At 41.4% G+C, this 24,745-nt stretch overlaps 1 long non-coding RNA gene across 1 annotated transcript in view; it reads left to right on the top strand.

Moving 5' to 3' along the window:
* The window catches only part of LOC129033941 (uncharacterized), a 57,230-nt gene extending 37,063 nt beyond the window's left edge, over window positions 1–20,167 (top strand). The window contains exons 4-5 of the long non-coding RNA XR_008501711.1: window positions 9,154–9,346; window positions 19,776–20,167. This is a non-coding gene — a long non-coding RNA (uncharacterized LOC129033941). The remainder of the gene's footprint in view (window positions 1–9,153; window positions 9,347–19,775) is intronic.
* The last annotated feature ends 4,578 nt before the right edge of the window (window positions 20,168–24,745 follow it).

Raw genomic sequence — 24,745 nt, 5'->3', positions numbered from 1 at the left:
TTTTTTGTGGTTACTATAGATATTATATGGTACATACATAACTTATCAGAGCCTACTAGTATTGACATTTTACCAACTTGAGTAAAGTGCAGAAACCTATCTCTCTTCACATTCCTTTGCCCTCTCTCATTTATAATTTGTCTTAAATATTTGCTCTGCATACATTGAGAACTACGTCAGATAATTTTAAAAGTTTTGTTACTCCAACAAAATTTTGAAAGCTCAAGAGGTGAAAGAACATCTACTGTATTTACCCAGACTTTCATTCTTTCTTTTCCTTCTTGATGTTCCAAAATTCCTTTTTTTAAATTACTTATTTTCTCTTTCAAGAACTTCCTTTAGCTATTATTTTAGGTTAGGTCTGCTGGTGACAATCTCTTAGTTTTACTTCATCTAAGAATATCTTGATTTTCTCTTCATTTCTGAAGAATAATTTTGTTTGGTATAGGATTCTGAATTAAGCGTTCTGTTCTTTCAGCACTTTGAAAAATGTCATGCCAATTTCTTCTGGTCTCTATGGTTTCTGATGAGAAATCTACTGTCATCTGAATGGTTTTCTCACATAGGAAAGTGTCATATTTCTCTCACAGCTTTCAAGATTTTTTCTTTGTCTTTTGTTTTCAGGAGTTTAATTGTGGTATGTCTTGGTGTGGATATCTTTGAGTGTGTCTTATTTGGCATCGGCTCAGCTCTTGAGTATTTTCAGTCATTATTTCTTTGGATACTTTTTCATCCTCATCCTTTTTCCTCTCTCCTCTGGGGACTTTGATGACATGTTAGATTTTTTTTTTTTTTTTTTTTTGATAATCCCATAGGTTGCAGAGGCTCTGCTTTTTTTTTTCTGTTTATTTTCTTTCTTTATGCAGATAAGACAATGTCTATTGCTTTATCTTCAAGTTCATGGATTCTTTCCTTTACTCCCTGCATTCTGCTGTTGAACCTATCCATTGAGTTTTTAATTCAGTTATGTATTTTCCAGTTATAAGATTTCCATTTTGTCCTTCTATATGACTTCTATTTCTTTGTTGAAATTTTCTATTTTTTCACTTGTTTCAAGTATGCTTATAATTGCTAGTGGAAGAATTTTTATGATGGCTGCTTTAAAATCCTTGTCAGATCATTCTAATTTCTGTGTCATCTTAGTGTTGGCATTTGTTAATGTCTTTTCTCATTCTAGTTGAGTTTTTCTTGGTTCTTGGTGTGATTGTATCCTGAACATTTTGTGTGATACATTAAGAAGCTCAGAATCTTCAATTAGGAGTGGAGGTCCAGGTTTTTTTGTTGTTGTTGCTTTTTTTTTTTTTTTTTTTTTTTTGAGACGGAGTCTTGCTCTGTTGCCAGGCTGAAGTGCAGTGGTGCGATCTCAGCTCACTGCAACCTCCGCCTCCTGGATTCAAGCAATTCCCCTGCCCCAGCTTCCCAAGTAGCTGGGGTTACAGGCATGCGCCACCATGCCTGGCTAATTTTTTGTATTTTAGAAGAGACGGGGTTTCACCACGTTGGCCAGGAAGGTCTCCATCTCCTGACTTTGTGATCCACCCACCTCGGCCTCCCAAAATGCTGGGGTTACAGGCATAAGCCGCTGTGCCTGGCCGGTCCAGGTTTTTTAATAGGCCTCCATGGACATCCCCCAGAGCTGACAGTTTGTTACTGCTGGGTGTGGAAGGTCCTCAATAGGCTTCTGCCAACACAATATGACTTTGAGGGAGAGGGACACTTTGTTACCTCTCATGTGGCTTCCACTGACATAATGGGGCAGGTTTCTCATTACCACTAGGCAATGGTGAAAATCTTGTTTTCCACTTGGCCTTCTCTGACAACACCCAGAGGGGAGAAGGAGGGACACCTTATTATTACTGGGTGGGGACAAATGTCCTGGCTCCCTACTCAACTTCTGCTGATAAGAGTGGGGCTGAGTACACAGGTTTTTTTGTGTTTTGTTTTTTTTTTTTGCCATGTAGGAATAGGGCTGTTTGGAGGGCAGCTATTTTCTTAAAGTTTTAAATCTGGCTAGGTCACTTCTTTCCTGGTCCTTTGGCTACAGAAATCAGGCTTTAAGTAGGACTTTAAAACTTCTATAACCTTTGGTGTTTCTGGTTTTTCTAGCACACAGTCCGAGATCCAGGAGGCAAAAGGACACTTCAGGGAGCACACTGTTCTGTTGCCCCTTGGGTCTCAAGGTCTTTAGCTGGTCTGCTCTCTTCTCTCCACTTTCTGGCATCTTACCATTGTTTTACATATGAAATGAGGTTTTCAAGCCGTAGTTAGAGAAGAATAGGCCAAATTGCAACTACTCCATCTTGTCCTGTGTGAAGATTTTCATTCTTAATTCAATTTATTTATTATAGTTGTATTCAGATTTTCTATTTTTTCTTTAATCAATTTTGTTTATTTGTGTCTGTTGGAAATTTGCCTATTTCCTCTAAGTTGTCTAATTTGTTGGTATAAAGTTGCTTATAACATTTTCTTATAATCCATTTCAGGGTAAGTAGGGATGTTTCCTCTTTAATTCCTGATTTTGGTAATTTATGCCTTCTGTCTTTTTTTCCAGGTCAGTCTAGCTCAATTAAATTAATCTTTTCAAAGAACCAAATTTTGGTTTTATTGATTTACTCTACTGTTCATTTCTTATTGATTTCTGTTCTAACCTTTGTTATTTCCTTTCTTCTGTTTTCTTTGCATTTAGCATACTCTTCATTTTCTAGTTTCTTAAGACGGAAACTTTAAATGTCCTGCTAAATACTAGTTTAGTGCATCCCATAAATTTTGATATTAAAAAAATTAGGTCAAAATATTTTCTAACTTTCTTCGTTATTTATTTTTGCACTCATGTGTTATTTGGAAGTGTGTTAATTTCCAAATAGTTGAGGATTTCCCAGGTTTCTTTCTGTTGTTGATTTCTAATTTAATTTCTTTGTGGTTAGGGAACATATTTTGTATGGCTTCAATTTTAAAAATGTATTGGGACTTGCTTGTGGCCTAACATATAGTTTATCCTGAAAAATGTCCCATGTGCACTTGAGAGGAATGTATAGTCTGCTATTGTTGGGTGGAGTGTTCTATAGATGTCTGTTAGATCTAGTTGGTTGTTCATGTCTGCTATTTCCGTGTTAATCTCCTTCCTGAGTGTTCTATCCATGATTAAAAGTGGAGTTTTAAGTCCAACTATTGTTGAATTGGCCATTTCTCTCTTCATTTCCATCAGTTAAGGTTTTTGTATTTTAGGGCTCTGTTGTTGGAAAAAATATGTTTACAGTTACATGTTCCTCATAGAATGACCCATCTATTGTCATAAAAATGTCCTTCTTTGTCTCCAATTATTATTGTTGAATCGTCTATTTTTTCTTTCAATTTTATTAGTTTTTCCTTCATTTTGAGGCTCTTATTAGATGTCTGTATGTTTATAATTTTAAAAGTGAGGCAGTTATATCTTTCTGATGCACTTAATTTTTTCATTCTGACATGTCCTTTTTGTCTCTAGCAATATTTTTTAGCCTGAAGTCTATTTTGTCTGATGCTAATGTAGCCACTGTGGCTTTGTATGGTTATTATTGTACAGTATGGATCTTTTTCTGTGTCTTTAACTCTAAAGTTTGTCTCTTATCAACAGTTTATAGTTAGATCTCACTTTTTTAATGCAGTCTAACCCTCTGTGCCTTTATATTTGGGTATTTAAGTCATTTGCTTAATGTAACTATTAATATGGCTAGACTTACATTGGCCATTTCGCTATTGTTTTCTGTCTCCTGCCTTTTTTCTCTGTTTTTCCTTGACTGCTTTCCTTCGTGTTAAGTGAATATTATTTAGTGTACCATTTTAATTTCACCATTGATTTTTTTCTATATTTTTGGTTATTTTCTTAATTATTGTTACAGAGATTTCAATATGCATCTTAACTTATCACAGTCTACTTCAAAATTTTTTTAAAATTATACTTTAAGTTCTGGGGTACATGTGCAGAACGTGCAGGTTTGTTACATAGGTATACACATGCCATGGTGGTTTGCTGTACCCATCAACCTGTCATCTACATTAGATATTTCTCCTAATGCTATCCCTCCCCTAGCCCCCCATCCCCCGACAGGCCCCGGTGTGTGATATTCCCCTCCCTGTGTCCATGTGTTCTCATTGTTCAACTCCCACTTATGAGTGAGAATGTGCGGTGTTTGGTTTTCTGTTCTTGTGTTAGTTTGCTGAGAAGATGGGTTCCAGCTTCATCTATGTCCCTGCAAAGGACATGAACTCATCCTTTTTATGGCTGCATAGTATTCCATGGTGTATATGTGATACATTTTCTTTATCCAGTCTATCACTGATGGGCATTTGGGTTGGTTCAAAGTCTTTGCTATTGTCAACAGTGCCACAGTAAACATACATGAGCATATGTCTTTATAGTAGAAGGATTTATAATCCTTAGGGTATATTCCCAGTAATAGGATTGCTGGGTCAAATGGTATTTCTGGTTCTAGATCCTTGAGGAATCACCACACTGTCTTCCACAATTGTTGAACAAATTTACACTCCCACCAACAGTGTAAAAGCATTCCTATTTCTCCACATCCTCTCCAGCATCTGTTGTTCCCTGACTTTTTAGTGATCGCCATTCTAACTGGCATGAGATGGTATCTCATTATGGTTTTGATTTGCGTTTCTCTAATGACCAGTGATGATGAGCTTTTTTTCATAGGTTTGTTGGCTGCATAAATATCTTCTTTTGAGAAGTGTCTGTTCATATCCTTTGCCCACTTTTTTATGGGGTTCTTTGTTTTTTTCTTGTAAATTTGTTTAAGTCCTTTGTAGATTCTGGATATTAGTCCTTTGTCAGATGGATAGATTGCAAAAATTTTCTCCCATTCTGTAGGTTGCCTGATCATTCTGATGATAGTTTCTTTTGCTGTGCAGAAGCTCTTTAGTTTAATTAGATCCCATTTGTCCATTTTGGCTCCTGTTGCCATTGCTTTTGGTGTTTTAGTCATGAAGTTTTTGTCCATGCCTATGTCCTGAATGGTATTGCCTAGGTTTTCTTCTAGGGTTTTTATGATTTTAGGTCTTATGTTTAAGTCTTTAATCCATCTTGAGTTAATTTTTGTATAAGGTGTAAGAAAAAGGTCCAGTTTCAGTTTTTTTGCATATGGCTAGCCAGTTTTCCCAATGCCATTTATTAAATAGGGAATCCTTTCCCCATTGCTTGTTTTTGTCAGGTTTGTCAAAGATCAGCTGGTTATAGATGTGTGGTGTTATTTTTGAGGCCTCCGTTCTGTCCCATTGGTCTATATATCTGTTTTGGTACCAGTACCATGCTGTTTTTGTTCCTGTAGCCTTGTAGTATAGTTTGAAGTCAGGTAGGGTGATGCTTCCAGCTTTGTTCTTTTTGCCTAGGATTGTCTTGGCTTACAGGCTCTTTTTTGGTTCTATATGAAATTTAAAGTAGTTTTTTCTAATTCTGCGAAGAAAGTCAATGGTAGCTTGATGGGGTTAGCAATGAGTCTATAAATTACTTTGGGCAGTATGGCTATTTTCATGATACTGATTCTTCCTATCCATGAGCATGGAATGTTTTTCCATTTGTTTGTGTCCCCTCTTATTTCCTTGAGCAGTGGTTTGTAGTTCTCCTTGAAGAGGTCCTTCATATCTCTTGTAAGTTGTATTCCTAGGTATTTTATTCTCTTTGCAGAAATTTTGAATGGGAGTTCACTCATGATTTGGCTCTCTGTTTGTCTATTATTGGTGTATAGGAATGCTTATAATTTTTGCACATTAATTTTGTATCCTGAGACTTTGCTGAAGTTGCTTATCAGCATAAGGAGATTTTGGGCTTGAGACGATGGGGTTTTCTAAATATACAATCATGTCATCTGCAAACAGAGACAGTTTGATTTCCTCTCTTCCTATTTGAATACCCTTTATTTCTTTCTTTTGCCTGATTGCCCTGGCCGGAACTTGCAATACTAGATTGAATAGGCATGGTGATAGAGGGCATCCTTGTCTTGTGCTAGTTTTCAAAGGGAATGCTTCCAGTTTTTGCCCATTCAGTATGATATTGGCTGTGAGTTTGTCATAAGTAGCTCTTATTATTTTGAGATATGTTCCATCAATACCTAGTTTATTGAGAATTTTTAACATGAAGGGGTGTTGAATTTTGTCATATGCCTTTTCTGCATCTATTGAGATAATCATGTGGTTTTTGTCATTGGTTCTGTTCATGTGATGGATTACATTTGTTGATTTGCATATGTTGAACCAGTCTTGCATCCAGGGATGAAGCTGACTTGATTGTGGTGGATAAGCTTTTTCATGTGCTGCTGGATTTGGTTTGCCAGTATTTTATTGAGGATTTTTGCATCAATGTTCATTAGGGATACTGGCCTGAAATTTTCTTTTTTTTTGTTGTGTCTCTGCCGGGTTTGCATATCAGGATGATGCTGGCCTCATGAAATGAGTTAGGGAGGATTCTCTCTTTTTCTATTGTTTGAAATAGTTTCAGAAAGAATGGTACCAGCTCCTTTTTGTACCTCTCGTAAAAGTCAGCTGTGAATCTGTCTGGTCCTGGATTTTTTTGGTTGGTAGGCTATTAATTACTGCCTCAATTTCAGAACTTGTTACTGGTCTATTCAGGGATTTGACTTCTTCCTGGTTTAGACTTGGGAGGGTGTATGAGTCCAGGAATTTATCCATTTCTTCAAGATTTTCTAGTTTATTTGCATAGAGGTGTTCATAGCATTCTCTGATGGTAGTTTGTATTTCTGTGGGATCAGTGGTGATATTCCCTTTATCATTTTTTGTTGCGTCCATTTGATTCTTCTCTCACCTTCTTTATTAATCTTGCTAGCAGTCTATCTAGTTTGTCGATCATTTCAAAAAACCGGCTCATGGATTCATTGATTTTTTGAGGGACTTTTTGTGTCTCTAACTCCTTCAGTTCTGCTCTGATCTTAGTTATTTCTTGTCTTCTGCTAGCTTTTGAATTTGGTCTTGCTTCTCTAGTTCTTTTCATTGTGATGTTAGGGTGTCGATATACGATCTTTCCTGCTTTCTCTTGTGGGCATTTAGTGCTATAAATTTCCCTCTAAACACTGCTTTAAATGTGTCCCAGAGATTCTGGGACATTGTGTCTTTGTTCTCATTGGTTTCAAAGAACTTATTTATTACTGCCTTAATTTTGTTATTTATCCAGTAGTCATTCAGTAGCAGGCTGTTCAGTTTCCATGTAGTTGTGCGGTTTTGAGTGAGTTTCTTAATCCTGAGTTCCAATTTAATTGCACTGTGGTCTGAGAGACTGTTTGTTATGATTTCCATTCTTTTGCATTTGCTGAGGAGTGTTTTACTTCCAATTATGTAGTCAAGTTTAGAATAAGTGTGATGTGGTCCTGAGAAGAATGTATATTCTGTTGATTTGGGGTGGAGAGTTCTCTAGATGTCTATTAGATCTGCTTGGCCCAGAGATGAGTACAAGTTCTGAATATCTTTGTTAATTTTCTGTCTCGTTGATCTGTCTAATATTGACAGTGGGGTGTTAAAATCTCCAACTATTGTTGTGTGGGAGTCTAAGTCTCTTTGTAGGTCTCTAAGAACTTGCTTTTTTAATCTGGGTGCTCCTGTATTGGATGCATATATATTTAGGATAGTTAGCTCTTCTTGTTGCATTGATCCCTTTACCATTATGTAATGCCCTTCTTTGTCTCTTTTGATCTTTGTTGGTTTAAAGTCTGTTTTATCAGAGAGCTAGGATTGCAACCCTTGCTTTTTTTTTGCTTTCAATTTGCTTGGTACATCTTCCTCCATCCCTTTATTTTGAGCCTTTGTGTGTCTTTGCAAGTGAGATGGGTCTCCTGAATACAGCACACTGATGGGTCTTGACTCTTTATCCAATTTGCCAGTCTGTGTCTTTTAATTGGGGCATTTAGCCCATTTACGTTTAAGGTTAATATTGTTTTGTGTGAATTTGATTTTGTTATTATGATGCTAGCTGGTTATTTTGCCTTTTAGTTGATGCAGTTTCTTCATAGTGTCAATGGTCTTTACAATTTGGTATGTTTTTGCAGTGGCTGGTCCCAGTTGTTCCTTTCCATGTTTAGTGCTTCTTTTAGGAGCTCTTGTAAGGCAAGCCTGGTGGTGACAAAATCTCTCAGCATTTGCTTGTCTGTAAAGGATTTTATTTCTCCTTTGCTTATGAAGCTTAGTTTGGCTGGATATAAAATTCTGGGTTGAAAATTCTTTTCCTTAAGAATGTTGAATATTGGTCCCCACTCTCTTCTGGCTTGTAGAGTTTCTTATGAGAGATCCACTGTTAGTCTGATGGGCTTCCCTTTGTGAGTAAGCCGACCTTTCTCTCTGGCTGCCCTTAACATTTTTTCCTTCATTTCAACCTTGGTGAATCTGGTGATTATGTGTCTTGGGGTTGCTCTTCTCAAGGAGTATCTTTGTGGTGGTCTCTGTATTTACTGAATTTGAATGTTGGGCTGTCTTGCTGGGTTGGGCAAGTTCTTCTGGATAATCTCCTGAAGAGTGTTTTCCAACTTGGTTCCATTCTCCCCGTCACTTTCAGGTACACCAATCAGACGTAGATTTGGTCTTTTCACATAGTCCCACATTTCTTGGAGGCTTTGTTTGTTCCTTTTCATTCTTTTTTCTCTAATCTTGTCTTCTCACTTTATTTCATTAAGTTGATCTTCAGTCTCTGATATGCTTTCTTCAGCTTGATTGATTCAGCTATTGATACTTGTGTATGTTTCCTGAAGTTCTCATGCTGTGTTTTTCAGCTCCATCAGATCATTTATGTTCTTCTCTAAACTGGTTATTCTGGTTAGCAATTCCTCTAATATTTTTTCAGGGTTCTTAGCTTCCTTGCATTGGGTTAGAACACGCTCCTTTAGCTTGGAGGAGTTTGTTATTACCCACCTTCTGAAGCCTACTTCTGTCAATTCGTCAAACTCATTCTCCATCCAGTTTTGTTCCATTGCTGGCAAGGAGTTGTGATCCTTTGGAGGAGAAGAGGCATTCTGGTTTTTGGAATTTTCAGCCTTTTCATGCTGGTTTCTCCTCATCTTTGTGGATTTATCTACCTTTGGTCTTTGATGTTGGTGACCTTTGGGTGGGGTCTCTGAGTGGACGTCCTTTTTGTTGATATTGATGCTGTTCCTTTCTGTTTGTTAGTTTTCCTTCTAACAGTCAGGCCCTTCTGCTGCAAGTCTGCTGGAGTTTTCTGGAGGTCCTCTCCAGACCCTGTTTGCCTGGGTATCACCAGAGGAGGCTGCAGAACAGCAAAGATTGCTGCCTGTTCCTTCCTCTGGAAGCTTCGTCCCAGAGAGGCACCCACCAGATGCCAACTGGAGCTTTTCTGTATGAGGTGTCTTTTGATCCCTGCTGGGAGACATGGGGGTCAGGGATGCACTTGAGGAGGCAGTCTGACCCTTAGCAGAGCTCGAATGCTGTGCTGGGAGATCTGCTGCTCTCTTCAGAGCTGTCCGGCAGGATGTTTAAGTCTTCTGAAGCTGCACCCACAGGTGTCCTTTCCCCCAGGTGCTCTGTCCCAGGGAGATGGGGGTTTTTTTCTGACTGGGGCTGCTGCCTTTTATTCAGAGATGCCCTGCACAGAGAGGAGGAATCTAGAGAGGCAGTCGGGCTACAGCAGCTTTGCTGAGCTGTGGAGGGCTCTGCCCAGTTGGAACTTCCCAGTGGCTTTGTTTACACTGTGAGGGTAAAACCTCCTACTCAAGCCTCAGTAATGGTGGATGCCCCTCCTCACACCAAGCTCAAGCATCCCAGGTCGACCTCAGACTGCTGTGCTGGCAGCGAGAATTTCAAGCTAGTGGATCTTAGCTTGCTGGGCTCTGTGGGGGTGGGATCTGCTGAGCTAGACCACTTGGCTCCCTGGCTTCAGCCCCCTTTCCAGGGGAGTGAATGAACGATTCTGTCTCACTGGTCTTCCAGGCACCACTGGGGTATGAAAAAAAAAAAAACTCTTGCAGCTAGCTTGGTGTCTGCCCAAATGGCTGCCCAGTTTTGTGCTTGAAACCCAGGGCCCTGGTGGTGTAGGCACCGGAGCGAATCTCCTGGTCTGAGGGTTATGAAGACCATGGGAAAAGCGTAGTAGCTGGGCCAGAGTGCCCTGTTCCTCATAGTACAGTCCTTCACCACTTCCTTTGGCTAGAGGAGGAAGTTCCCTGAACCCTTATGCTTCCCTGGTGAGGTGACACCCCACCCTGCTTCGGCTTGCCCTCCATGGGCTGTACCCACTGTCTAACCAGTTGCAATCAGATAAACCAGGTGCCTCAGTTGGAAATGGAGAAATCACCCGCCTTCTGCGTTGATCTCACTGGAAGATGCAGACCGGAGCTGGTCCTATTCAGCCGTCTTGCGAGCAGCAATCCTTGTCTACTTCAAATTATTATTAATACTGGTAAAATATAAACTCTTTGTTCCAGCATATCTCTATTTTCATATCTCTCCTTTGTGCTAATATTTTAAAACCTATTATATTCATATATGTTATAAAGCAAACAATACAGTGTTGCAATTATTGCTTTATGCAATACTATGTATTTTAAAGATGTTAAAGAAAGAAATGAGAAATATGTATTTATAGTCTTTTATATTAATTAATGTGCAGGTATACCTTGTTTTATTGCACTTTGGAGATGCTGTGTTTTTTGACAAATTGGAGGTTAGTGGCAACCCTGTGTTGAGCAAGTCTATTGGCACCATTTTTCCAGCAGCATGTGTTCACTTCATGTCTCTGTGTCACATTTTGGTAATTCTCACAATATTTCAAAGTTTTTCATTATTTTATCTGTTATGGTGACTGCAATCAGTGATCTTTGATGTTACTATTGTAATTGTTTTGGAGTGCCACAAATTATGCTCATATAATACAGTAAACTTAATCGATAAATATGTGTGTTCTGACTGCTCCCCCAACCACTCATTCTGTGTTTCTCTCTCTCTTCTGGCTTCCCTATTCCCTGAGACACAACAATATTAAAGTTACACTAATTAATAACCCTACAATGGCCTGAGAGTGTTCAAGTGAAAGGAAGAGTTTTACATCTTTCCCTTTAAATCAAAAACTAGAAATGATTAAGCTTAGTGAGGAAGGTATGTTGAAAGCCAAGATAAGCCAAAAGCAAGGTCTCTTTCACCAGTTAGGCAAGTTGTGAATGCAAAGGAAAAGTTCTTGAAGGAAAGTAAAAGTGCTGCTCCAGCAAACATATGCATGATAAAAAAGTGAAGCAGACTTACTGCTGATATGGAGAAGGCTTGAGTGGTCTGGATAGAAGATCAAACCAGCCACAACACTTCCTTAAGCCAAAGCTTAATCCAGAGAAAGGCCCTAACTCTCTTCAATTCTATGAAGGCTGAGAGAGGTAAGGAAGCTGAAGAAGGAAAGTTTGAATCTAGCAGGGATTGGCTCACGAGGTTTGAGGAAAGAAACCATCTTCATAGCAGAAGTGCAAGGTGAAGCAGCAGCAAGTGCTGATGTAGAAGCTGCAGCAAGTTATTGAGAAGATCCAGCTATGGTAATTGATAGAGGTAGCTACACTAAACAACAGATTTTCAGTGGAGATAAAACATACTTCTATTGGTAGAAAATGCCATCTAGGACTTTCACAGCTAGAGAGAAGTCAATGCCTGGCTTCAAAGCATCAAAGTACAGGCTGACTCTCTTGTGAGGGGCTCATGAAGTTGGTGATTTTAAGTTGAAGCCAGTGTTCACTTACCATTCCAAAAATCCTAGAGCTCTTACTAATTATGTTATTAATTAGGCTAAATCTACTCTGCCTGTGCTCTAGAAATGGAACCACGAAGCCTGGATGACAGCACATTTGTTACAGCATGGCTTACTGAATATTTTAAGCCCACTGTTGAGACCTACTGCTCAGCAAAAAATATTCCTTTCAAAATATTACTGTTTATTGACAATGCACTTGGTCATCCAAGAGCTCTGATACAGATGTATAAGTAGATTAATATTGTTTTTATGCCTGCTAATATATCCATTTTGCAGCCCATGGATCAAGAAGTAATTTTGATTTTCAAGTCTTCTTAATTAAGAAATACATTTCATAAAGCTATAGCTGATATAGATAGTGATTCCTCTGATGGATCTGGGCAAAGTAAGTTGAAAACTTTCTGGAAAGAATTCACCATTCTAGATGCCATTAAGAACATTCATGATTCATGGGAGGAGGTCAAAATGTCAACATTAACAGCAGTTTGGAAGAAGCTGATTCCAACCTTGATGGATAGCTTTGAGCGGTTCAAGACTTCAGTAGAGAAAGTCACTGCAGTTGTGGTGGAAACAGCAAGAGAACTAGAATTAGAAGTGGAGCCTGAGGATGTGACTGAACTGCCACAATCCCATAATACAATTTTAACTGATGAGAAGTTGCTTCTTATGATGATAAAATAAAGTGGTTTCTTAAAATGGAATCTACTCCATTTGAAGATACTGTGAACATTGTTGAAATGGCAACAAAGGATTTAGACTAATACATAAACTTGGTTGATTAAGGCAGCAGCAGGGCTTAAAAGGATTAACTCCAATTTTGAAAGAATTTCTACTGTGGGTAAAATGCTACCAAACAGCACCACGTGGTACAGAGAAATCTTTAGTGAAAGAATCAATCAATGCAGCAAGCTTCACTGTTGTCTTATTTTCAGAAATTGTCACAACCACACTTCCTTTAGCAACCAACACCCTGATCAGTCAATAGCCATCATATAGAGGCAAGATCCTCCACCAGCAAAAAGACTATGACTTGCTGAAAACTCAGATGGTTTTTTTAAAGCATCTTTTAGCAATAAAAGTATTTTTAAATTAAGGTATGTACATTTGTAGACATAATGCTATTGCAGACTTAATAGACTACAGTATAAAGGTATAATGTAAACATAACTTTTATATGCACTGGAAAACCAAAAAGTCTGTGCAATTTGCTTTATTGTGATATTTGCTTTATTGCAGTGGTCTGGAATTAAACCTGCAATATCTTTTATGTATGCCTTTATTTACCATTTCTGGTGTTTTTCATTTCTTTATGCGGATTTTAGTAACTCTCTGAAGTCATTTCTTTTTAGCTTGGTAGACTTCTTAGAGAACTTCTTCTAAGGTAAGCCAGTCAGCAATAGATTCTGTCAGTTTTTGTATTTCTGGGAATGTTTTTATTTTGCATTAATGTTTGGAGGATAGTTTTTTTGGGTACAGTAATTTTGGTTGATGGTCTTTTCCTGTCATCACTTGGAATGTGGTATCGCACTGCCTTATGGTGTCTATTGTTTCTAGTGAGAAGTCAGGAAAATTAATTTTACTCTTGCTCCCCTATACATGAGTCTATTTTCTCTTGCTGCTATTAAGATTTTCACTTTCTCCTTTGCTTTCAACAGTTTTACTGTGGTGTGCCTATGTGCATATGTCTTTGTATATTTTCAGTTTGGGGTTTGTTGAGCTTCTTGGATGTGTAATTAAAAATGTTTAAATTAAATTTAGGAAGTTTTGGCCAATATATTAATATATTAAAAAATTCTTTCTGCCTCTTTCTCTCTCTCTGTGTATTTTTGGGACTCCCTTTACACATATATTTGTGTGCTTCATATTGTCTGACAGGTCTCTGAGGCTCTCTTTATGATTTTCAGTCTCTTTAACTCTTAGTTTTTTAGATTGAATAATTTCTACTGATCTTTCTTCAAGTTTAAGAATTGTTTCTTCTATCTCAAATCTGCTGTTGAACCCTTCTAGTGATGTTTTTTCATTTCAATTATCTTACAAGAGTGCAATAAGCTACCCAGACACAGGGATGATCCCTAGGAAATCAGGCTTAAGAGTAAAAACAAGAATAAAAAACTGGACAGAGACATCAGAAGCCACACTGTGTAAGGGAGACAGATTTCACCCTTTTAACCAGGCAAGTTACGAAATAATCAGCTCCAGAATTTCATTTTGGTTCTTTTTCTATAACTCATATCTCCTAATCAGTGATCTCTTTTTGTTGATTCGTTATGGTTATACTTTCCTTTAGTTCTTTAAATATGGTTTCTTTAGTTATTTGAACATATAGTGTATTTGAAGTATTTTTCTGCTAAGTCGAACATCCAGGAACCATCAGCAATAGTTTCTAGTGAGAGTCTTTTTCCTGAGTATGGGTCACATTTTACTGTTTCTTTTCATGTCTCATAGTTTTGTTGAAAATTAGACATTTTAGATAAAATATTGTAGTAACTCTGGATTCTGATTTGTTCACTCTGACAGTTGTTGACACTCTGTTTGTCTGCTTGTTTATTTAGTAAATTGCCTAGTTAAAAGTGTGAAATCTGTCTCCCTTACACAGTGTGGCCCCTGATGTCTCTGTCCAGTTTTTTATTCTTGTTTTTACTCTTAAGCCTGGTTTCCTAGGGGTCATCCCTGTGTCTAGTAGCTTAAAATGATCATGCAGAGGTTGCACTCAAACACTTTGAGCCAGTATGGCTTTTGTCTTCTGCTGATCTATGTGTGTGGGGGAAAGAGTGCATTCAAAGTTCAGGATGTTTTCAAGTCTGCTGTGGTTTTCACTTTCTTCTGGGCACTGTCATGTCTCTTAGACAACTGTGCATAGACTCAGGGTTGGCCAACATGTGTGCATAGCCTTCTCCATTCTTTATTTCACACATGCTGCTGGGACTGTCTTTGCCCCAGTCACAATGACAACTCAGAATAGTAGAGCTCTTGGCCCGCCTGTTTCCCCATTCTGAGATTATCACTTTCACCAAGTAGCCATCACACACTGCTCCACATTCAATGAGTCACCTTCAACCATGGCAGCCTCATTTCTGGTTCTCATACCCTAGAGAAGCCTGTGTCAACTGGATGAGGGGATTGGGAACAGCCCTAGGTACTATGGTCATAGTCTTACCTGTTGCTATTTGAATATCAGTAAGTTTTCAAGCATGACAGCTCTCAGATGGCTGTACGTATATGGCCCGTGTTCAGCATGCCTAAATGGTTGGTCTGTCGGTTTTATCCAGCTCTTCGAGCAGAGCATTTGCTCACATCCTCACACAACCATAGCTGGAAGTCTTATGCATTCCCACCACAGCATATTATTTTTATTACTACCCTTCATTTAAAAAATTGAACTGATGAAATTACATCTGAAATTATTTCCTTTTTGCTTGAAGAAAACCTATTAGTGTTTCCTTTAGTTCCTGTCTGCTAGTGACAGTTCTGTAATTTAAAATGTATCTGAACTTGCCTTTATTCATCTTTGCTCTTGAAAGATATTTTCTCTGGTTATAAAGTTCTTGGGTTGGTAGTTATTTTCTTTGGCACATTGGTATTATCATTCTATTGTCCTCTGTCTTTTGTATTTCTTGTGGAAAAGCTAGCACTCATTCTAATTGTCACTTTTTAAAGGTAATTTTTGGGTACTTCTGCCTGTTTTAAGACTTTCTCTTAGTCTTCGGTTTTCAGCAGTTTTACTTTGAAATATTTGTGTAGGCTTTAAAAAATTGTGCTTGGGATTTGTTGGAATTTTTGAATCTATAGATGGATTTTTTTCATCACCTTTGGACAATTCTCAGCCATTTTATCATCATTTATTGCCCCTCTATCTCACAGCTTCTACTGGATTCCAGTGAAACGTATTTAGACCTTTTACTGTGTTCTCTCTGTCTTTTATTCCCTCATTTGTTTTCCTCTCATAGTTTTATCTCACTGTGCTTCATTTTAGACATTTTCTTTTTAATCTATCATCTAACTTAATTCTCTCTTTAGCTGTGTCTAATCCACTGTTAACCCATCCATTGTGTTTTTAATTTCAGTGTTTATATTTTGAAATTGGGGAATTTATTTCTATTTAGCTCAAATCTGCCATTCATTTTTTTAAAATATAGTTTTCAATTCTCTGCTGAAATCATCAGTCTTTTCTGTTGTCTCCTGGGACTTATACACATAGTAATTTTAAAGACTTTTCCTGATCATCCCAATATCCAGAGCCTCTGTGTGTCTATTTCTATCATCTGTTGACTGCTGGTTTCATTCATGTTGTCTTGTCTCTTCATTTGCTTAGATATGTTTAGCTATGTGGTAGATATTTTATATGCTAAATTGTTTGCCAAAATAACTCGAGGCCTAGGATTGTAGGTATTCTCTTTCAGAGAATATTTTTGTTTGCTTCTACCATTATCCTAGTGGACACTAGAATTTGGCATCACTTCAATGCAGTTTCACAGATTGAGATCTTCTGGGTGTCCAGATGACTGGAAGCTGGACTCGCCAACTTCTTGTTCACTTCTGGGCATCAGATCTTTGTTATGCAATCCACATATACAGTTTGCTTTTTGAACTGGTACCTCCCATGGGCCAGTTAGTATGAGTCAAGGTGAGGCAGGGGCAGCACCAGGGGTGGGAGACCATAGGACAGAGCCAACACCAGCATACTTGGCAGGGAGGGAACCACAAGGAACAGCTTCCAATTTAGTGTTAGAAAGATTCCTTCCCCTGGAGCTGTCCAGGGAGGGTTTCCCAGGTGGGAGGAAGCACTTTACCATGGCAGAGGGGAGCAGGGTTTGGGTGCTGGAGGAAGTGCAGAGGGGAATTTGGGCATTTAATGGGGTATGAGAGACAGAGAACTGGATTCCTTTGAAGGCCTATGAGGTTCTATGTCTTCCCGGCAGAAAGAATTCCATCTGATTGGTGAGAAGCTCCCCCAGGCTGCCTCTTGAGAGCACAAATGCCATTTGTGTCACCTTAGCACTCAACCCATTGCTGTGGAAAACTCATTTCCCACCAAAGGGAAAGGAATTCTTTTTAATTTTAATTTTAGATTTAGGGAGTACATGTGCAGGTTTGTTATATATTACATGATGCTGAGGTTTGGGCTTCTATTGATCCCTTCACTCAGATTGTGAACACTGTACCCAATAGGAAGTTTTTCAGCCCTTGCCCTCTCCCTCCTCCTTTTGGAGTCCCTGCTGTCTACTATTGTCATCTTTTTGCCCATGTGTACCCAGTGTTTAGCTCCCACTTATGAGTGAGAATGTATTATATTTGGTTTTCTATTTTTGTGTTAATTCACTTAGGATAATGGCCTCCAGCTGCATCCATGTTGCTGCAAAGGCCAGGATTTTATTCCTTTTTATGGCTGTGTAGTATTCCATGGTGTATATGTACCACATTTCTTTATTCATTCCACCGTTGATGGGCACCTGGGTTGATTCCATGCCTTTACTATTGTGAATAGTGCTATGATAAACACACCAGTGTAAGTGTCATTTTGGTAGAACAAGTTATTTTCCTTTGTGTATATGCCTAGTCATGGGATTGCTGGGTCTAATGGTAGTTCTATTTTCAGTTCTTTGAGAAACTTCCAAACTGCTTTCCATAGGGGCTGAACTAATTTACATTCCCACCAACAGTGCATAAGCATTCAGGAAGGTAATTTTTTTTTAAATGAGGCGCAGAACAAGGATCCTGGCTGTCCCTCAAGGCCAGCTACCCCATTGTCCGTCTTGCCAGTCCCTCCACCTCCCTGAGCTTGGCTCTAGCCTGTCTTTGATCCTTGCACAGCTGGGCTTGGTCCAGCCTCAGGGCCTTTGCACCTGCTCTTCTCTTGCCTGGGGTGCTCTTTCCCCAGTTCCTCACAGCTCTCGCCTCAAATGTCATCTGCTCCTGACCACCCAGTCTAAGGTGGATCTCCTTCATTCTCCATCACAGCAACATCTGCTAGTTCCTCTTTTTTATTTCTCAAATGCCCATCTGCAATTCTTTAAATTATGTAAGTATTTGTTACTGGTTTGCCTCTTCCTTTATAAAAGGAAACTCCACAGGCTCAGTGTATTAGTCTGTTTTCATGCTGCTAATAAAAACATACCTGAGACTGGGTCATTTATACAGGAAAGAGGTTTAATGGACTTACAGTTCCACATGGCTGGGGAGACCTTACAATCATGGCAGAAGGCAAGGAGGAGCAAGTCATGTCTTACATGGATGGAAGCAGGAAAAGAGAGAGCTTGTGAGGGAAATTCCCCTTATAGAACCATCAGATCTCATGAGACTTATTCACTATCACGAGAACAGCACGGGAATGACCCACTCCCATGATTCAATTACCTCCCACTGGGTCCCTCCTACAACACCTGGGAATTGTGGGAGCTACAATTCAAGATGAGATTTGGGTGGGGACACAGCCAAACCATATCCCTTGGGGACCTGTCTATCCTTCACGTCGCACTGGGACTGGTGCAGAGCTAATACCCATGCTAACAAATGCAGAGGGAATGGGTAAGTGAATAAGGGAGGTAGAGAGGGAATGAATAAATGACTCAGTGAGTAGTGCCTGTGATCTTAGAGCACCTAGATGTAAAGCTTCTGGGTGGGGGCAAGAGGAGGGGGCATTTGGGCCTGCACCCTGGTGAGAACCAGGGATTCACATGTGTGTAAACCCAGGCTGTGTCTAATTGCCCAGAAAGCTTTATTGGGGGCCTATGATGTGCTGGGAGTGAATCAAAACTGACTGAATTTCCTGATGCTTTGGCAAACACAATAAATAACTCCATTATATACTGTCATTTAATATCCTCTATGATAAAACAGCTCCTCTATATTAGAAATAAAACAGAGAGAAGGAGAAAGTGCTGGGAGGACCAGTTGCAATTTAAAATCATGTACATATCTCCCCAAGGTTATTACAGAAAAATAAAATATAACACATTGCATGTCATATTCATTCTAATATTACAGACAATACATCCCTTGTTATATTTATATGTGATAACACTGTAATATAGTGTAATACACTAATATGACATATAATACAATATGTCATATGATAACATGTAGGTAATTATAACAAAATTATATGATATAATAAATTATATGTGATGATGATATATAATGATATATTGTATTATGTGCTCTATTACTTATATTCATATGGAATTCTGACCCCTTGCAGTCAGGCTCAAGGCTGACTTCCATGGGAACATGGGGAGTGCCTTGGGCCCCCTAAGATTAAGATACCAGGTAGCCTCAGTTCTGGTCCCGTGACCATCACTGCATGTCTCCGAGACACAGCTGCTCACCACAAAGGTTGTGGGGATGATTACATGAAAAGGGATGAGGGAATTGTCCTTAATAAGCACCTACTGGGTGCCAGTTAATTTTCACACCTAGCAGAATGATTCTTCCAACATTGCAGGCTGACATTCCTTTTAACTTATTATGATTATTATTGACATTAAGAAAGAGCTGAGAATTGGAGGGCCCAGCATAATCATTATACAGATGCGAACTCTCCCGCACCTCTGCCCCAGCAGCAGCAGTTGTTGTCCCACTCTGCTGCTCTCATTTCATCCCAAAGTCCTTAGTTGTGTGTGTGTGTGTGTGTGCACGCGTGTGCCTAGGGGGAGGGGCTGGAATGTTTTCAAGGAAATCCTGGACTTTACAGATAAGGATTAAAAAAAAAAAAGTAACCATGAAACTCTCATGGCATCCAAAAAAAATTGACAATAATTCCTTGCTATCTTCTAGCTTAGTCCATGTTTGGCCACCCATGGTCCTCTCAAGGGTGTTTTTTCACACCCAGTTTATTCAAATCAGGATCTCCGTAAGATCCACATGGTGCTTTTGGTTGATAAGTCTCTTAAGTGTCCCTTATAACATGTGCTCCCCCTGCTTTTCATTTCCATGCCATTTATTTCTTAAACAAGCAGGGTCAAAGTGTGTCCTATGGACATGCTTTGGAAATGAATGGATGGAGGAGTGAGTGAATGCATGATGGCTCACACTCATTCTCTCTTTGCAGGAAAAGTGGGCAAGTTTTGAGTTCAACCTGAGGCCTCAAGGATGTGTGCAACCCATGGTACTTGAATTTACTTATTCACTGTTTTTTTGGAAATTCTTATTTCCCAAAACTCGTGGAAGGAGCTGACTTCTGGCAGGAAATGTGGAACTGGCAGCGTGTCGTGCAAGCATCTGCAATCCCAGTCCTGAGTTGGACTTCTCAGAGAGGCTGGGCATTATTTATGGAGACGTCGGAGTGACAGGGGAACTTCTGGCCAGGAACTGCCGGTGGTGTCACATCCTTAACCTGGCTGACATCGGAACACCCTGGGGGGAGCATTTCTCCAGGAAAGGATGGTGGGTCATGAGCCCCCATGGTGTCTTTTCAAAGCAATAATAAAGATATCAGAAGGGCAATCTGTCAGGCACAGACACTACTGGGCCTTGCTGAAGCTGGGCAGATGGTGCAGAGGAGAAGAACAGGACTGGGAACCAGATGTTTCGTTTCCTGAAAATAGACATGTCAGGTCTTTGGGGCTGTCAGATGCCCCCTCATTAGCCCATCAGCCTAAATGGAGCCATTGAGCACTGACATCTCACTCAGCTGTGGCACCTGGCAGAGGACCCAGGCCCAGAGCTGTCCAGCCTGGGGTCCTGGCCTGGGGTCTGGAAAGGCCGGGAAAGGGGCAGCTACAGTGGACAGTCCTTTCCCCTCTACAGATGAGGAAACTGAGGCCAAGAGAGGGGACAGTGCTTCAAAGGGTGGCAGCAATTCAATGGCAGAGATGGAATGGACCAGGTTTCAGCTCAGGGGTTCATAGAATTTCAGTGCTCAGAGTCTTTGGGAACCCACACGAGAGGGCTTCTGGTTGGTTCAGATGCTCCTGAGTTGTTCTGGAGCTGCCCTGCCCCTTCCTATTTTTGCCATATCCTTGGGAGACTTGTCTTTGGGCTCATCTTACTTCAAGCACACTCACGTTTTTCCACTTAAGCAAATGGAAACTTGATAAACTGCCTTAAACAACAACAACCCCAAATCCAGCATCACACACCATGCATGCAAGGCAGTGTGTGATGAACACACTGAACAATGAACCCAGTGATTTCTAAGGAGTGGTGATGAATGCTGGTGAGCATGTGTCTCAGGATGCCAAGCCTGAGGTCCGTTCCCTTGGCTAATAAAGGCGGTGGGCGGACATTGGAGGGCACTAGAGACAGGCTGGCAGCAACCGAGACCTTCCCTATGCAGCAGTCAGCGTGAGGAGGAGATCATGGACCTTTTCATCAGGCGGGCTCACATTACTTAGTGTTCTGGTCCCATATAATGGCATATTTTGGGAAACTTGGGGAACCTAGGCCCAAAGAAGAGGCGGCAAGTGCTTAAAGACCCACAGCAGGAGGCTGGTTCTGAAAGACTCATGGCTAGGGGGCTGGCTCTGCTTTCCAGAGACCACCAGGTGCTGGTGACCACACAGAGAGACACAGACACACAGACACAGACACACACAGACACAGTCACGCACACAGAGACACATCCACAGAACCACACAGATGCACACATATGCACACAGACGCACACACATGCACACAGACACAGGTGCACACACATGCACACAGACACAGACACACATACACAGGTACAACCAGATGCACAGACACACAGATGCACATGGACACAGACACAGACACAGACACAGACACATGCACACAGATGCACACAGATACACACACAGACACACAGGCACACAGACACACACACACACCACGTGATCGTGACCCTGGGGGAAGCGCCTGCCCTCTCTGGGACTCAGTTTTCTTATCAGTACAATAGGAACAATAACTCTCTCTTTTCTAGGTTGGTCGTGAGCTGTCATTGGGCCATTCAACAAATACTTGCTGGACATTGGGTGTGAGGCATGTGGTAGGTGCTCAACACACAGAACCTCCTTCACCCTCAGAAGAGGCTCTGACCTATGAAGCACCAGGTATTAGCGCCCACTCTGCAGCAGCATGTGGCCAAGGCTTTACCTGCCTGTGCTCATTTGTTTGCCACTCCTTATGCTGGGCGCCATCTAACCATCTAACCCATGAGGAAACTGAGGCTCCCAGACGTGAAGTCGTGTGCTCAGGCATGAACAGGTGCTCTGGATAGTAAATAAGCTGGAGGCTCCTGGCGGGCAGAGGCAGCTCTGAGACTCAGACCCGGACCTTGGGACCCAGGAAATAGAGGCCCAGAGAGAACCGCCTCGCCTAGGGCCACCCACCCTCTATGTGAGCATCCAAGCTGCCTGCTGGTAATTCCAGATTCAGGGAGCTGAATTTCCAGGCCTGGGAGAAGAGCAAAGCCTGTCTCCGAGCCCCTTGGGGCAGAAGATGTGTAATTATTTCTGCCGATTGAATACTCTGACAAAAAAAAAAAGAGGGAGGAGGGAACAATTAGCCCCGCTTTGCAGGCCGCTGGTATTTCTTTTGCAATGAGCACTGCAGCCCGAGACGCTGTAATTAGGCTTTGGTAATAACAGGCTCGGTCGCTCCCGCGCCCTGTCAGGGAGAAGAATCCATCTTACGGGTAATTGTAGGGTTGGCAGTCTCCGAACGTCTCTTTCCGCTAGCCTGGGCCTTTCCTGGGGGTGGCTGGCAGGGCTTTCTGAGTGAACACTGCCTGGGCCAGGGTGCAGGGAGGGGTGGGGGTGGGGGCAAATCTGGAGGAGCCTCCCTAAGAGGTGGGATGGGGGACTTCCCTGCCCCACTCCTGGTTACCTCCTGGTCCAAGCCCCCAGCCCCTGCCTAGATCGTTGCCACAGCCTCTCAATTCACCCTTCTGTGCTCCCACCACCCTCCTATGATCCCTTTTCCGGATGCAGCCAGAATGCATGCAGCTAAACTGGAAGTCACGGCACCTTCCTCCTCCGCTCCACACCCTGCATGGCTCCCACGTTCCTCGGAGGCAGAGACAAAACCCTCACTCAGGCTGCAGGCCCACATCATCTGGCCTGACCCTCTCTATCTACTTCCCCTGGCTCACTCTGCCTCAGGCCCACAGAGTCCTCACTATTTCCTGAGCACGTGCCCTCTCGTCCTCAACTCAGGGCCTTTGCACGGGCTGCTCCCTCCCCCGGTGGTGGCTGTCCTCCAGATGCTCGCTCCCTCACCTCCTTCAGGTCCTGGTTCGATGCTCCTTTCTTAGGGGCGTTCACTCGGGCCTCCAGCACTTCCTATTTCCCTGCCCTACTTCATTTTTCTTTGTAGTTCTCACCCCTAACTCACCATATATTTTACTCAGAACTTTCTTCCCCACAAGGCTGTCAGCTCCATGAGGTCAGAGGTTTTTGTCTGGCTGGTTCAGTGCTGTCCTCCAATGGTGAAAACAGTGCCTGTCACATAGTAGGTGCTTAATAAATGACACAACTCACTTCACTCGCAGCATGTGCTCCCCTTCTTCACTTAAAGTTCTGGTCATCACTGAGGCTCCACACAGAGGCACTCTCCTCCAGGAAGCCTGCCTGGAATCTCCCAGGGGGAACACTTGCCTGCTCTCCCCTCAGCCATTATCTGTTCCTGAGCCTGTTGCCGTGGCCTCCTCTGGGGCAGATCCAAGGCTGAGTGTCCTCTGTATCTCTAGGAACCAGCATACTCTCAATGGAGAGCATCCCACGGCCAGGCACTGTGCTGTGGGCCCACCTGAATCCTCTCACTTCATCTCAAAGTAACCCCATGAGAGAGGCATTATTGCCATCATCCCCATTTTGCCAAAAACAGAGGCTGTTTTAGCCAATGGGGTCCAGACTATTTTGATAGCACACCCTTATCAGCAAAAAAAAAATCCAACTTGATATAGATCCCCATGTTCTGCCATCTATTCATTTATAAATTATGTGCTAGTTTTTATTTATGTGTATACAGTTTATTTATATTTATTTTATCAAATAATATATTAAAACATTGAATAAACATTTATCTATATTTGTAAAAATAGGTGCTAATAGCTATACAAACAATTGCATAAAACATAATATTAAAGAGATGGATAAAGAGAAAGATGTCCTTATGTATTCTTCCTTTCCACCGTGGATCATGCCCAGCCTCTGGGCCTGCATATCACATTTTGGAGCTCAATATGCTGTGGAAAGGTGAAGCAAGGAGTGAGAGCAGAGTGAATGTGCGTGAACCATGGTGTTTAGGAGCAGAGGCTTTGGAACCAGACTGCTTGGTTGCCTTCCTCACTTATTAGCTGTGTGTCTTTGGGCATGTTGCTTAACCTCTCTGAGCCACAGCTTTCTCAGTGGGCATGGTAACAGCCTCAACTTCAGAGGGCTGTGGTGAGGATTAAATGAGATCATTTATATAGGTGCTTGAAACAGGGCCTGGAATCTTGTTAGGTGTTGCTATTGGGAAAATATTTCATCCTGGAAATAAGGCTGAAAAAGACAGCAGAGGTCAGAAAGGGAAAGACTGAGAATTCAGGAAAGAAAGCTTGTCATCAGTCCCCTGAATTCCTTGTTAATGCTGATGTGCACCTGGAGTGAAAGCCCTCTTTTCAGTCAGCATGTGACAAGAGTGGGTGGATTAGGTTGTGTGTGGCCAGACCAACTTCCCCATCTGCACAATGGGAGAGCAGTGCACAGTGGCTGGACTGGGAGATGTGGATGACCTAATGGGAGTGAAAGGGCTTTGCTGGCCTGAGGAGGAGGCGGGGGCTCTGGAAGCCAGAGCTGCAAACCTGAGTGGCTTTTGACCAAGTATGTTTCTTGTGAGGGCCATAAGTTATTTACCCTTTGTCCAAATTGCTGGCCCTGGAGCTGGGTGCAGTGGTGCATACCTGTAGTCCCAGGAGGAGGCCTCTGAGGCTGAGGCGGGAGGATCCCTTGAGGCTAGGAGTTTGAGGCCAGCCTGCGAAACATAGTAAGACTGTCTCAAAACATTTTCTCCCTGACTAATCTGTGGGCAGACTACGTGAGAATCACCTAGAGGGCTGTTAAACAAAAACAAAAC

Source organism: Pongo pygmaeus, chromosome 2, assembly GCF_028885625.2.
Source record: "Pongo pygmaeus isolate AG05252 chromosome 2, NHGRI_mPonPyg2-v2.0_pri, whole genome shotgun sequence".
Taxonomy (NCBI): Eukaryota; Metazoa; Chordata; class Mammalia; order Primates; family Hominidae; genus Pongo; species Pongo pygmaeus.
Note: the sequence above shows the minus strand (reverse complement) of the source record. Positions and strands in the feature narration are given on the sequence as shown.